Genomic DNA, 14,811 nt, shown 5'->3' on the forward strand with positions numbered 1-14,811 from the left:
TTTCAGTTTCAAACAATTCGTCATCCCTTATCTTAACAACTGCTTCATTATGTGTAATATTGTAAACATAAATTTCATATATTTTATCTTTATTCTACTAAACTTAAAACCTTTCACTTTTAGAATTAAAATAATTTTATCAGTAAACAACATGCACTACGGTATTGTGTCTTGAATGTGTTTAGTGAGTTCTTTCTTAATTAGTGTAAAAAAAATAAGGGCTTAGAGTTGATCCTTTATGTAACCCTGTCTTTATTGAAAATGCTTCAGTTACTCCACTTGAAGTTTTCACTCTAGTCGTTATATCTTCGTATATATCCTTAATTAGTTTAATATATATTATATTAGCACATCTCTTTTATAGAATTCTCTATAATTTCATTTGAGACTTTATCATAAGTTTTTTCTAAGTCAATGCATACCATGTACAGATTTTATTTTTGCTTCCGATATTTTTAAATTAGTTATCTGAGAAGATGTATAGATTTTATTATCGACCTTCAATCATAAATCTAAATTGATTTTCAGTCATCGTGGTCTCCTTTATTCTTTTTTTTTTGTTACTATTTCCTAAAGTTTTATGGTATGACTCATTAATTTAATATTCCTATAGTTTGCACAATTTTGTATGTCTCTCTTGTTCTTATATATAAGGGAACTAGAGTATTTAACCTCCATTAATCAAATATTTTTTTTCATTTTTAATATCATGTTAAATAATTTTATAAGTTATTCAATACCTTATTTATCTAGACACTTTTATACCTCTATCGGAATGTCATCTGGTCCAATGACTTTCTCATTGTACATCACATTTAAAACTTGTTTTACTTCTGAAGTTTAAATTCTACGATAACAAATTTAATTTCTGTACTCATTTGACCTATTTAAATTACCTAAGTTAAGTTGATTACATAAATCTTCATAAAAAAGTTGATGAAAATACCTCTTACACTCTCTTATATTTCTCCATCTTTTAATAATACCCTATTATTGCATTCATCTTTAATACATTTTATTTTAATAAAATCTCTTATCTTCTTTCTCTCATTTTAGATATTATATAAATATTTCTTTTCCCCTTTTTATCTAATTTTTGATATAATCGTTCAAAAAAATTATTATTTGCTTCATTCACTACTTTTTTATTCTCTTTCTAATCTTTTTCTTGGCTATTGTATATTTTTTAAGTTTTCTTTGTTCTTACAAATATATAATTTTTTATGAGTTGTTCATTTTTCTTCACTTTCTTATGCACTGTCTCATTCCACCACCAATATTCCTTATTTAAATCTTAGTGGTGCATGCTCTTTTAACTTGCTGAATACACTCTTAGTTACTATTTTCAACTTTGATATCATTTTATCCCATGTCGTTAGGGGTGAACAGTCAACCCGCCAAACCGATCAATTCGCTCATACCGACCCAAACCGAATCGAAAAAAATCCCGCCGGATATAGGGTCGGATGTAGGGTCCTGATATTGCATTATCCGATTTAGTTTGGCCGGATAGTTTTTTACCCCAATAACCGAACCAACCCGATCCACGATCACCCCTACTTGTAGCAACTACCGTCGATAAGCTGCTATACGTTGTAGCAGCTACTGTCGATTAGTTATGTTGGAACCCCAAGGTTGTTTTGGTGTGATCAACAAGTTAAGGTAGGTCCTGTGTGTTTTTAACATTGTGTCTAAGTGTGCAGGAGCTTAGGAGCATAGGTAATCGAGCGGAAGACGTAACTAGCGAGAGCGGAAGAGTACACCGGCGGACGAGAAGGAAGCGTGCGGTGGTTCCAAGGGACGAGAAGCCGAAGCGGAAGACTGCTCAGGGAACAAGAGACGCAACTATCGAGAAGGTCGACACGGGTGCTACCGAGGGACGAAGACTGCGGATGAGTACGCTGGCAGATGAGAAGGAAGCACACGACGATTTCGAGGGACGAGAAGCCAGAGCGAAAGCCTGCTCGAGAAGATCGGAAGTTAGGTTTGGGTGAGCCATATTCCGGATAGCAGAGATCACCCAAGCAAGTGGACCTAGAGCAGAAAACCTGGACCGAGGCGGATAGACCCGGAGCAGAGAGCCCGGACCAGAAAGTCAACTTGGTTGACTTAGTGGTCTGGGTGTCCGGAGTTGGAATTTATCCAGATCGTGGTCAAATCGCGATCCGTGCGTAGGGGATAAAATTTTATCCCCCCAAGGTGCCTGGAACCCTTCGGGACACCCCGACCAAGGCTATAAATACAGTTTTGGTCCAAAAGTTTCATATCAGCTCAGAAACTGTGTAATCCAACACTTGCGTGCCTCATTTTTAGTTAGCTTCTTTCTTTTTGTGCTTCATTGTTGTAAGAGGCTTCTCCGCCTGAAGGAGATACTAGTGCGACATCTTCCTTGGATTGACAACCTCCCCGGTTGTAACCAAGTAAATCCTTATGTGCCTCTTCCTTTCTGTTTTAATTTACTTCTTTTGCATTTATGCAAGTGTTAGTTTAAGAAAAGTCGAGAAGAGTTTTGTTTTATTATTTTTGTAGGTTATTCAACCCCTCTTCTAGCCGGCCACCGGGATCCAACAAGTGGTATCAGAGCCAAGGTGCTTCAGAGTACTAACCTGTTGGTTGCTACTCGGAATATCGTACTGGTTCCTCTGTACAAAAATTTTGTACAAGTCCCAAACCTTTCCTAATAACGAATTGTGTTCTTTAGAAATTAAATTTGGAATCACAAACAAAACTTAACTTTATTGATTCCAAATTCAACTTATATGTTCTTAGAGGTTTTGACTTGGATCGCAAACTATGCTTAACATTATTGATCCAAATCCACCCATGTTTCAAAGTTGATTAAATATTTATTTCAAAGATCGGCTTCCAGGTTAAACATGACGAGACACTAAACCTTTTTGGGTATGTGATCATCCACCACTTCCTAGATAAAGCCTTTCAACGAAATTCAATATTTAATCTCCTTATAGTAACCCTAGGTATAACCATTAAGAACAATCGAATCACAAGATCGAAAAACAAAAGAAACACAAAATTGAAACATAAATTCGATTTGCCTAGAATCGTTAGCCTCTTGTGTTTGGTAATTCAAAATCCGTACAAAGAAACTAGTATGATGCGGAACAAGACAACTAGTTATACCTTTCTTTGTTAATAAAAACCTCTTGATCTTCTATTGTATTCCCCTCCTTCTCTTGGACGTCGTGTGGGTGACGATCTACCAAGAAGAAATCCACCAAAGCCTTCCTTGCTTCCAAGTTTCGGCCACCACCACAATGCTCCAAGGGATTCTAGAAAACAATGTCTCCTTTCTCTACTTCTTCACCTCCAAGCAACCGGCCACCAAGAGCTCCATAAGAGATGATGTTGCCGGCCACAAAGAAGAAGAGAAAGAGAAGAGGAAGGGTCGGCCACCAAGGATGGAAGAGAGAAACTATAGAATAGGTTGTGTGTCTCATGAAGGCACCCCCTCCATCTCTTTTATAATCCTTGGTGAATCCAAAAAAGAAAAGTTTTATAACAAAAAAAAAACTTCCTTTTATTCCTCTCTATGGCCGGTCATACCATGTTTAAACAAACAAGGAAAGATTTTAAACAAAAATTAAAATCTTTCTTTTAAAAATCCCTTTTGTCGTTAGCTATAAAAGGAATGTTTTATAAATTAAAATCTCTCTCTTTTAAATCCTTTTATGGATATCTATAAAAGATAAGATTTAAAAATAAAACTCCTTTTATATCATGGTTATAAAAAAGGAAAGTTTTCTTAAAAATTAAAATCTTTCTCTTAACATTATATATATCTACAAATAAGGAAAGATATCTAATCTCTCTTTTAATCCTTTGTAGAAAATCTATAAAAGGAAAGATCTTAAAATTAAAAACTCTCTTTTTAAATCATGTGGATAAAAACATAAAAGGAAATATTTTATCAAAATTTTATTTTTAATAAAATTTCTCTTCCCTTTCACACTTGGTCGGCCCCTTGCTTAGGCACCAAGCAAGGCTTGGCCAGCCCTAGCCTTAGCTCCAAGCTTGGCTTGGTCGGCCCCTTGCTTGGGCTCCAAGCAAGGATAGGGGTCGACCCCTAGCATGAGCTAAGAGGCTAAGCTTTGGGTGGATATAAGGCTTTATATAAGACACTACAATAGGGACCGAGAGGAGGAATTGGTTATGGTCTCCCGATGAACTTGAGCTTTCCGTGTTCGCCCCGAACACCCAACTCAAGTTCATCAATAATAACTCATACTACTAAAGAGCTATCATTGAACTACCGCACCAATTCTAAATTATATTTTGGGCTCTTTTTTATCATGAGTGTGTTAGTCTCCATGTGTTTAAGATATCGAATGTCCGTTAATTAAATGAGTTACTGTCACTCACATAATTAATGTCTAGCTCCAAGAGTAGTATCACTCAACCTTATTGTCATGTTGGACTAAGTCCACCTGCAGGGTTTACATGACAATCCTTATGAGCTCCTCTTGGGGATATCATCAACCTAGATCGCTAGGACACAGTTTCCTTCTATAATTAACAACACACACTATAAATAATATTATTTCCCAACTTATCGGGCCTATTGATTTATCGAACTAAATCTCACCCACTGATAAATTAAAGAAATAAATACTAAATATATGTGCTTGTTATTATATCACGATTAAGAGCATACACTTCCATAATAACAGAGGTTTTGTTCTTTTATGCAGTCAGTATAAAAAGAAACTACCTCAAATGGTCTTGCTCAATACACTCATAGTGTACTAGTGTAATTTATTAGTCAAGATAAACTAATACCTAATTACACTACAACCACTCCAATGATTTGTCTCATTCCATCTTGGTTGTGAGCAACTGTTTATAATTTATAAGGAACTGATAACATAAATTTCTGTGTGTTTCCTTACACCATGTTATCTATAATATAAATTAAACGGACAACTACACTTAGCATAAATGCAGACATTTGACCAATGTAATTCTTATTTCAAAATAAATGTTTATACAAAAAGCTAGGCTTTTAGTATACATTCCAACAAAACCACCGAACGAAGCAACGAAATAATGGTCGGACCAAGTATCCCCGTCGAAATTCGAAGGGGAATTCGCTAGCTGGAAAAAGCGAATGCAGGTATTTTTTTAAATTGATTTTGATTTAATGTTAATTATGGAATTCGGTTTTACAGCACCGAAAGGTAAGGAGAAATACCACTGGATGAAAAATGAGCAGGTCGACTACGTGGCAAACGGCAAAGCAGAGTACCATCTATTAAGCGTTCTCCTATCACAAGAAATCAACCGAATCGGCAACTATGACTCCGCAAAGGAACTTTTGGATAAGTTCCTTGAGCTGCACGAAGGAGCATTCGAAGCCAAGCTCGCTAGACGGAATCTACTTCAAAATCAGCTCATCAGCCTGCAACTTGGGGAAGACGAGATAGTTGTGCATCTGTACTCGAGAATTAAAAAATAATTACCAGAATTTCGAATCTTGGAGAAAAGGTAAGTAACCGAGATTCGCTCAAGTACGCACTAAACTCTTTTCCTAGAAATACAAAATGGACATCACTAGTAGATGCCTTTTACATTTTGAAAGATTTAGAAAAAATTACATTAGAAGAATTATTCTCAACATTTGAAGTGCACGAATCAAGATGTGCAGGTACGAAGGAGCCCAAGAACAACATCGCCTGATCCTGTCTGGAATCTGAGTCAGACGGACCATCGGGCGAGGTGGATGGAATGTTGACTGAGTCGCGGTGCCCCGGAGGAGGGGTGTGTTGAGATGACTTCTGTGTTGACCAAGTCTTCAAAAGTTCTTTGGTCAACGCTACCTACAGCCAGCAATTGGCTCCCCCCCGGTCCCTGGTACCCTGAGGCTCGAGGCAGATCCAACGAACAAATGAGTAACGGGCTAATAATATAACAATGAAATAGATGAGGGGTGAGTATGGAAAACGTACCCTGGCACAGGGGCCACCCTCGGATGGGACGCTGCTCGAGTTATCGCGACCCAGAAGGGTAGACGGATAAGCCAAATGAAGAGCTGGATTTGATGAAGCGGAGCCGAGTGCGTCATGGAGCTAAAAGTGGTGGCACGAAACCATATACGACCTCGGCACGCAAGGCGGGCTAATACATCGGCACGCGGGCCGGGCTAAAATGTCAACACGTAGGTCGAGACACGAGATTGACACACATGCCGGGACATGAGATCGACACGTAGGCCGAGACACGAGATCACACGTAGGTCGGGACACAAGATCGGCACGCAGGCCAGGACACGAGATCGACACACAGGCCGGGACACGAGATCGACGTGTAGGTCGGGACACGAGATCAGCACGCAGGCCGGGATACAGCGGACACGCCCACGTAATACAACGATACAAGGATCAAAACATAACCTCGGCTCGCGGGTCGGAAAGCAACAAAGACAGCACTATTAGACCGGAGTCCACAGGCGATGAGGGCCTGGAGGTTCGACCCACATCGAAGGCACACAACATCCGTGCTTGAGCAGTGGCGTCCTCGGCTGGCTTCGCGAGGAGAAAGAAGGAAGGAGGAAAGGTGGGCGGCTTCTCCGACGGCAGTGTCGCGAGGAGGAAGAGAGTAAGGGCCGGTCTCTCCAGCGGCAGTGTTGCGAGGAGGAAGAGGAAGAGGAAGAAAGGATGGGTTGTGGCTGTCGCCGGGAGGAGGAGGAAGAAAGGAGCGGTGGTCGTCGCCGGCGAGGAACTTCACTTGAGGGAAGGGGGTTGTGGCCGTCGCTGGGAGGAGGAGGAAGAAGGGAGCGGTGGTCATCGACGGCGAGGCGTTGCTCGAAGGTGGCAATGAGAGAGGGAGAAGAAGGCTTCCTGCCTTCATTGTGCGTCGAGCGGCAGAGGAGAAGGAGAGAGGAAAGGGGAGAGGGGCGGCGATGAGTTTATTCGGTGGCGGCATCGTGAGGAGGAGTGGGAGATTGCCCTCAAAGCATCGAGAGACGAACCAGAGTTGGAGTCTTCTCTCGACGACGAGGAAATGGTAATGATGGTAAGACGATTAAAGAATCTTTATAAGTCTAGAAAAACTAACCATCCGCAGGATAGAAAGAAAAAGACCATCCGCTGCTACCACTGTGACGAAGAAGGGCACGTCAAGGACAACTGCCCCAAGCTAAAGAACAAGGACAAAGATAAAGGTAAGAAGCTTGTTCAAAAACGCAAGGCATTAAAAGCGACGTGGGATGATACGTCGTCCGAATTGGAAGCCAAAGCTTTCTCCGGACTTGCACTAATGGCAAGTCATCAAGACGACGACTACGAGTCAAGCTCTTCCGAAATGAGCATCGATGAAGGGGGAGCCACGTCAGAAAATAGCAGCAGTTTAGGGGGAGAAACGGATAACGAGATCGACAAGGTAAGTCAGGTACGATCTCTTCCTCTCGATAAACTATTTAGGTTTATTAAATTGTTAACTAAGGATTGCTGTAAATTAGAAAAAGAAATTAAGAATTAAAAAATAATATTAGCTAAATCTTGCCCAATAGAAGAATTTGACAAAATTAAATTAGAAAATGATAATTTAAAAGTACAAGTAAATAACTTAAAAACCATGCATGCTCATCTAATACCAATGTTAGAAAATATAACAATGTAAATTGGTATTTTTGGTATCATAAGGGACAAATTAGGATCATTTCAAAAAGATATGTCCCTAAGAAATTCTTAGTTAATCCAGTTGACTGGAACCTATATTGGGTTCCTAAGTCTTGCTTAATCTAAATTTTAATCAGATTTAGCGCTTTCAGCGAGAAAATTAAACAATGAGTTTCTTTATGAGACTTTGTCTAAGGAAGTGGTTGTTGCTCCAATAACGAAGAAGACCCAGTGCCTCGCCATGATCTGGAAGCCAAAATATTGAAATAAAATGTTTAATTAACATTCTGATAAAACATTAAGGTTGAAATTTAATAATACTTTAAAAAGCCTTTTTAACATTTTTTTTAAAGTTTGTCAAATATTTTTTTAATTCCTAAAAATTAAATTATTTTTGCATAAGTTAAAATTTCTTTTGAAATTAGAAATTTCTGCTTAATTTTTTTACTTAAGAAAATTTTCAAAAATATTTTTACAAAGTTGCTTAAGTCAGGATTTTTTTTTAAAAAAAAAATTTACTTAAAGTTTCACTTAGAAAATTTTCTTACTTAGAGTTTTCTTAGAAAAAATTTCTAACTTAAAGTTTACATAGAGACTCTTTATGTGAAAATTATTGCAAAATTTTTTCAAAGTTTTCAAAAAAAATTTCCCTTAGAGTTTTTCCTAGAACCCCAATTTTTTATGTGATCAAAGGGGGAGAAGGAAAAATATAAATATAAGGGGAGGTAGACCAATTTTTTTTATTTTTTTATACTTTATTGCAAAATTAGTTAGTTTATTTTTATGTCTATTTACCCTAGCTTAACTTGGGTTGCTCACATCAAAAACGGGGAGATTGTTGGAACCCCAAGGTTGTTTTGGTATGATCAACAAGTTGAATTAGGTCCTGTGTATTTTTAACCTTGTGTCTAAGTGTGCAGGAGCTTAGGAGCACAGGTAATCGAGCGGAAGACGCAGCTAGCGAGAAGGACGGCACACGGTACGTCCAAGGGACGAGGTGCTGCGGAAGAGTACACCGGCGGACGAGAAAGAAGCATGCGGTGGTTCTGAGGGACGAGAAGCCAAAGCGGAAGACTGCTCGGGGAGCAAGAGACACAACTAGCGAGAAGGTCGACACGGGTGCAACCGAGGGATGAAGATTGCGGATGAGTATGTTGGCAGACGAGAAGGAAGCACACGACGATTCCGAGGGACGAGAAGCCGGAGCGGAAGCCTGTTCGAGAAAACCGGAAGTTGGGTTTGGATGAGCCCTATTCCGGATGGCAGAGATCACCCAAGTGAGCGGACCTGGAGCATAAGACCTGGACCGAGGCGGGCGGAATCGGAGCAGAGGACCCGAACTAGAAAGTCAACTTGGTTGACTTAGTGGTCTGGGCACCCGGAGTTGGAATTTATCCAAATCGCGATCAAACCATGATTCGTGCGTAGGGGATAAAATTTTATCCCTCCCAGGGCGCCTGGAACCCTTCGAGGCGCCCCGACCAAGGCTATAAATACAGTCTTGGTCCAGAAGCTTCATATCGACTTAGAAACTATGTAATCCAACACTTGTGCGCCTCATTTTTAGTTAGCTTCTTTCTTTTTCTGCTTCATCGTTGTAAGAGGCTTCTCCTCCTGGAGGAAATACTAGTACGACATCTTCCTTGGATTAACAACCCCCCCCCATTGTAACCAAGTAAATCCCCGTGTGTCTCTTCCTTTCTGTTTTAATTTACTACTTTTACATTTATACAAGTATTAGTTTAAGAAAAGTTTTTATTATTTTTGTAGACTATTCAACCCCCCTTTTAGCCGGCCGCCGCAATCCAACAAGTTACTACAACATGTAATGAGTAATGTCTATTATCATTTTAAAATATTTTATTTTTTGTTGTATTTATATTTATATTTTATATTTTATTGGATATAGGATTGAATATCTAAATAACTGATAATCCGCTGGATATCTGATATATAAGAACCGCTGGATATAGGATCGGATGTAGGGTCCTGATATTACATTATCTGATCTAGTAGGGTCGGATCGTTTTTTACCCCAATAACTGAACTAACCCGATCTACGATCACCATTACATGTCGTATTAGCAAGGTCAGCTTTAGGCATAGGCCATTAAGGTCTATGCCTAGGGCCCCAATTTTTATTGGGACCCATTATTTTTAGTGTATTAAATATATTTTTATGTGTGTTTTTTTTAAAAGAGAATGAAAAAGGCCAACGTGATAAAAGATTGCATGATCTCATTCTTTAAAAATTGGGGTCATTATTTTTAATATATTAAATATATTTTTATGTATATTTTTTTAAGAGATTAGAAAAGAATAGGGCCAATAAATATTTACATGATCTCAATCTTGATCAAAACTTCAAATTTAGCAAAAAACTTATTATGGTTCCAATGGACAGAGTCATAAAGAGACTCTTTTTTTAACAAATTAAATTTATTTTTAATTATAGATATTATTTTATAAAATCTAATCTATTCCTTTTCAATATCTCTCAATCCTAGTCTACTTTCATTACGTTTCTCATCTATATAGTGTAAAATAAAAAAAACTAGTTTTTTTTTGTTCCCTCTCTTCCTCTTTTCCAACTCTCCTCTCTTTGCTTCTCTTGCTCATTGAGATTGGAGAAGAGAAACTGCATCTAACATTAACACGCTGATCCGGTTGGTGCTACTATGCTACTTGCTTATTAAATTCAAATGTGATGCATTCATCTATATTGTGTCTAATTAAAATGAAAGATTTTATTATTTTTTTAATAATAACGAGTTAGATAGCTCTACCATTTCACTTCCTTGATAGACATTAAATTTAACTTTTATTTAGATATATTTACAGTCATAAATTGTTTAATTTTCTCTTTATCTTCATTCCATCATTTATAACTATTCTGGTTTAGGTGATGAAAAATATGATTTATTTTTTCTTTTCCTTTGTGCCTAAAAAGACTCTCATTTAGTTCTTGATAAATGATAATGGCTAGTTTAGTTTCATTGCGATCTTTATTTTCTAAAAATTGTATTGAGTTTTGTCATTTTGTACATGTATTTTTTATTTATTTATTTTTTGTGCTTTGCCAATGATGATGAGTTTGAAAATGTGAGTATGATTTTTTTCTATTATTATCCTATTTCATTATTTTTATTTCCTCAATTTAAGGGTTGTTTTCTCCATCTTTCATTTAAGTAATTAGACATACTTTTATCTTTCTTTATTTTTTTAAACAATTTTGAATATATTTATTTTATAGCTAAATAAATAATAAACTTATTATCAACTTGAGGTATATTATTATATTTAATAATAATACTCTGTTTAATATAGTAAAATTTATACTTACCTAAATTAGGTTATCAAAATATGAATATAAAAATTTAATTAATAATTTTGCATCTCAAAAATGAGAAAAATCAATTTTATAAAAAATAATATTTTAATTTATTAAAAAAATTAATCCATATTTTGAATGAAAAAAAGGTGAGGAAATTTTTTTTAAAAACAATGTCAAAAGCTTAATTTTTTTTCCCGCCTAGGGCCTCAAATAAGCTTGGGCCGATCTTGCATATTAGAATCATCATATATTCACCTAATACTAGTACTCTTTCTACTTTATTTTTAAATATGTTTTATTTTCTATTCTTTAACTTTATCACTTAATTTTAGGAATAGTTTATATATATATATATAGAGAGAGAGAGAAATGTTATACTACGGACCATTATTTACGGATTGCTACGGACTAAATGCCATATCATTATTTTATTAATTTTTTATAAAAAAATTTCTCTTTCTTTTGTTTTTTTCTTCTGCTTCGTTCGTTCTCGTTTCGCCGAGAACCAGTTCACCGCGCCACCTGCCACTGGCCATCTGGCCACTGCCCTGCCACCGGCCATCTGGCCACCTCCGGCGGCCTCCGGCTGCCTGGACCCACCCATACTATAGGCCAAGGGGTGAACCCGTCGGAGATCGCGGCTGCTGCCGCTGCCCACCGTCGAGTTGAGAGGGGATCTAGTCGCGCCAAATTCCGGCGAGATCGCGGCCGGATTCCGGCGCGATCGTGGCCGGAATGGCGCGACAATCCCATCGCCGTCGAGCGACCATATCCCCTCGCCGTCGAGACATCCTCTCAGCGGACGCGCTCGCGACTGGACGCGATCGCGCCAAATTTCGGCCACGATCGTGCCGGAATCCGTCCGCGATCTCGCCGGAATCTGGCACGATCGCGTCCAGTCGCGAGTGTCCAGTGGCGAGCGTCCAGTCGCGATAGCGTCTGGAGTCCGGCCGCAATCGCCCCAGATTCCGGTGGGATCGCGGCCGGATTCCGGCGGGATCGCTGCCGGATTCCGGAGCGTCCGGAGGCAGCGGGTCAGGCGGCCGGCAGACAGGCGGGTGGCAGCAGTGACGAGGCGCGATTGCTTCGTTACAGCGAGAAGAAGAAAAAAATTAAGAAAGAGAAAATATTGTATTAAAAAAAAATAATATAATATCACAAGTCAGTTGGTCCGTAGCAATCCGCACAATAGAGTCCGTAGTATAACAATCCTGTATATATATATATATATATATATACTTAATTTTAGGAATAGTTTACATATATATATATTCTGATATGGTGTGTGACGCTACATAGCGCGACTCTGTGCGCCGTGAAACATATCCATTTTCTCTCTTTTTTTTAATTAATCATTTTTTTAATTATTCTTTTTAAGATTTTAAAAAGGGATCCAGTTCATCCAACTAATGAATGGACAGGGCCCCTTCTGGTCCAGAATTTTTTGGACCAAAGGATCTGGTCCCGGATTGGTGGGTGGCAATGCCCCCCATCTGTTAATAGGTAGGGGGTCATTGCCTCCCATTAGACCCGACCTCGGGCGGGGTCTGGCCCAGGCCTGTAACCAGGTAAACGGGTCGGTTGCCCGTTGACCCGGTTCGTCGGGTCGAACCGGAACCGGCCCGAGAAGTTGCTGGGCCGGTTCCGATTCATTCGCTATAAAACCGGCGAACCGGCGGGTTGAACCGTCGTTCAGCCGATAAATTTTTTTTTTCTTAAACGGCTTGAACCGCCGGTTAACCGGCGGTTCATAGCCGTTGGAACCGGCGGTTCGTAGCCGTTGGGAGGGTTTTTTGAGTATTTTTTTCAACGGTTAGGATCATTTGACCGTTTTTTGATCAATGGCTATGATTTAGTGTCCGTTACTATCAAAACTTTATAAATAGAGAGCTCATTTAAACATTTTTCACACACATCTTCTCTACTCTTAATCTCATTTTCGTATTCTCTAATCTCTAGACTCTACGCGCTTTCGTTTCCAATTTTCAATTACAATGGAAGGAGGTCGCGGAGGTGCATCATCTCGAGCTCGGAAGGGAAATCAAATAATGAATCCGCGGGAGGAAGACCCCAACATTCAATCCACCGATGATGAGATCGAGCATCTTCTGAATCTGACACCCGAAATACAAGGAAGTACCGATGCAATTACTTCTAAGGTTCGGGAACTTCCTCCTCTAAAGTCTTCTATTTTCACTAAACATTTTGAGAATGTCACTCTTCCGTTGGGAGAAATGCTTGCAAAATGTAAGCACTGCAATGCTTCCTATAAATTCCAAGCCGGCGGCGGCTATGGGTCGTTGAAACGACATATAGAAATGAAGCACCCGACAGAATATGGACCGACCGCTCTCAAACACAATTATCAAGATTTTCTTCAACTAGCGGTAGTACCAATTCCGGTTTATTTTTATATTCAGATAATAAATTAAGAGAATCATTAGCTAAATTTGTTTCCGTAGAACATCTTTCTTTTAGTTTTGGATCTAAATGCACATTTGAAGATTTTTGTAAAGAATCTCTTAAATTATGTGCTAAACGTGTTCCTAGGATAACACTTACTCGTACAATTAAAAAATTAATAAAACAAGGAAAAAAAGAATTTAATTGATAAATTTAGTAAATTAGATAATAAAGTTTCTTTATGTTCCGATATTTGAAGTGATCATTGGCAAACACATTCGTATATGGGTGTGACTTGCCATTGGATCGATAACTCTTGGAACCTCCAAAAAATATTATTAGTTTATAGAGTTTTTGATGAATCACATAATGCTCATAATATCGCACAATTATTATGTTTAATTTTAGAAGAATATGGTTTAACTCGTAAAATATTTTCAATATCATTAGATAATGCTAGTTCCAATACCGCTTGTATAGATGATCTAAAATTTGTTTGTCAACCTATTATTGGAGGTTTATTTTTTCATATTCGTTGTGTATGCCATATTTTAAATTTATGTGTTCAAGATGGTTTAAAAATTTTAGAAAGTTATATTAAACCAATTAGAATTGCATTTTCTTATTTATGTCTTATCCATCTAAAATGAAACAATGGGGTAGATTTTGTAAAATTAATGGGATGAGATCTAAAAAATTTCCACGTGATGTACCAACACGTTGGAATTCAACATACCAATTGTTACAAGATTCATTTCAATATAAAGAATTATTATGTTTATTTTTTTTTGCACAAAACACTAATACTAATATATATTTATTTTCACAACAATGGAATATTTGTAGTAGTATTTGTGAAATTTTAAAAATATTTAATGATGCAACCAAACAACTTTTCGGTGTTTATTATCTCACTGCTCAATTAATTTTAGAAATTAAAATTTTTCTAATATAGTATTAGTTTTAAATGAACATATTAATAATGAATCTTTATTTCCTTGCATTTTGGCTATGAAAACTAAATAGGAAAAATATTTTTATTTAATTTCTGAAATTTATTTAATTGCATTTGCTTTAGATCATAAATTTAAATTAGAAGTTTTACCAGAAATATTAACTTTATATTATGACACTTTAATTTCAATTAAAGATTCTTCTTCCCCTGATCCGGTTAATATTATATATAATGTTAGAATTTATTTATATGATATTTATAATCAATATTATGTAAAATATGGAACACAAATTAATATTTCTGAAATACAAGGAACTACTAGTAGTAATTTAAAACTTACAAAAGCACAACTCTTATTAAAAGAATGGACAAAATATCCACGAGGATCCTCAAGTTGAGAATTATTTTACGACTTCTTTTGATTTTAATGAAGCAGATAGCGAAAACTTCGATATCTTAAAGTGGTGGTCACAGAAGGCTCAAAG

Source organism: Zingiber officinale, chromosome 6A (assembly GCF_018446385.1).
Source record: "Zingiber officinale cultivar Zhangliang chromosome 6A, Zo_v1.1, whole genome shotgun sequence".
Classification (NCBI taxonomy): domain Eukaryota; kingdom Viridiplantae; phylum Streptophyta; class Magnoliopsida; order Zingiberales; family Zingiberaceae; genus Zingiber; species Zingiber officinale.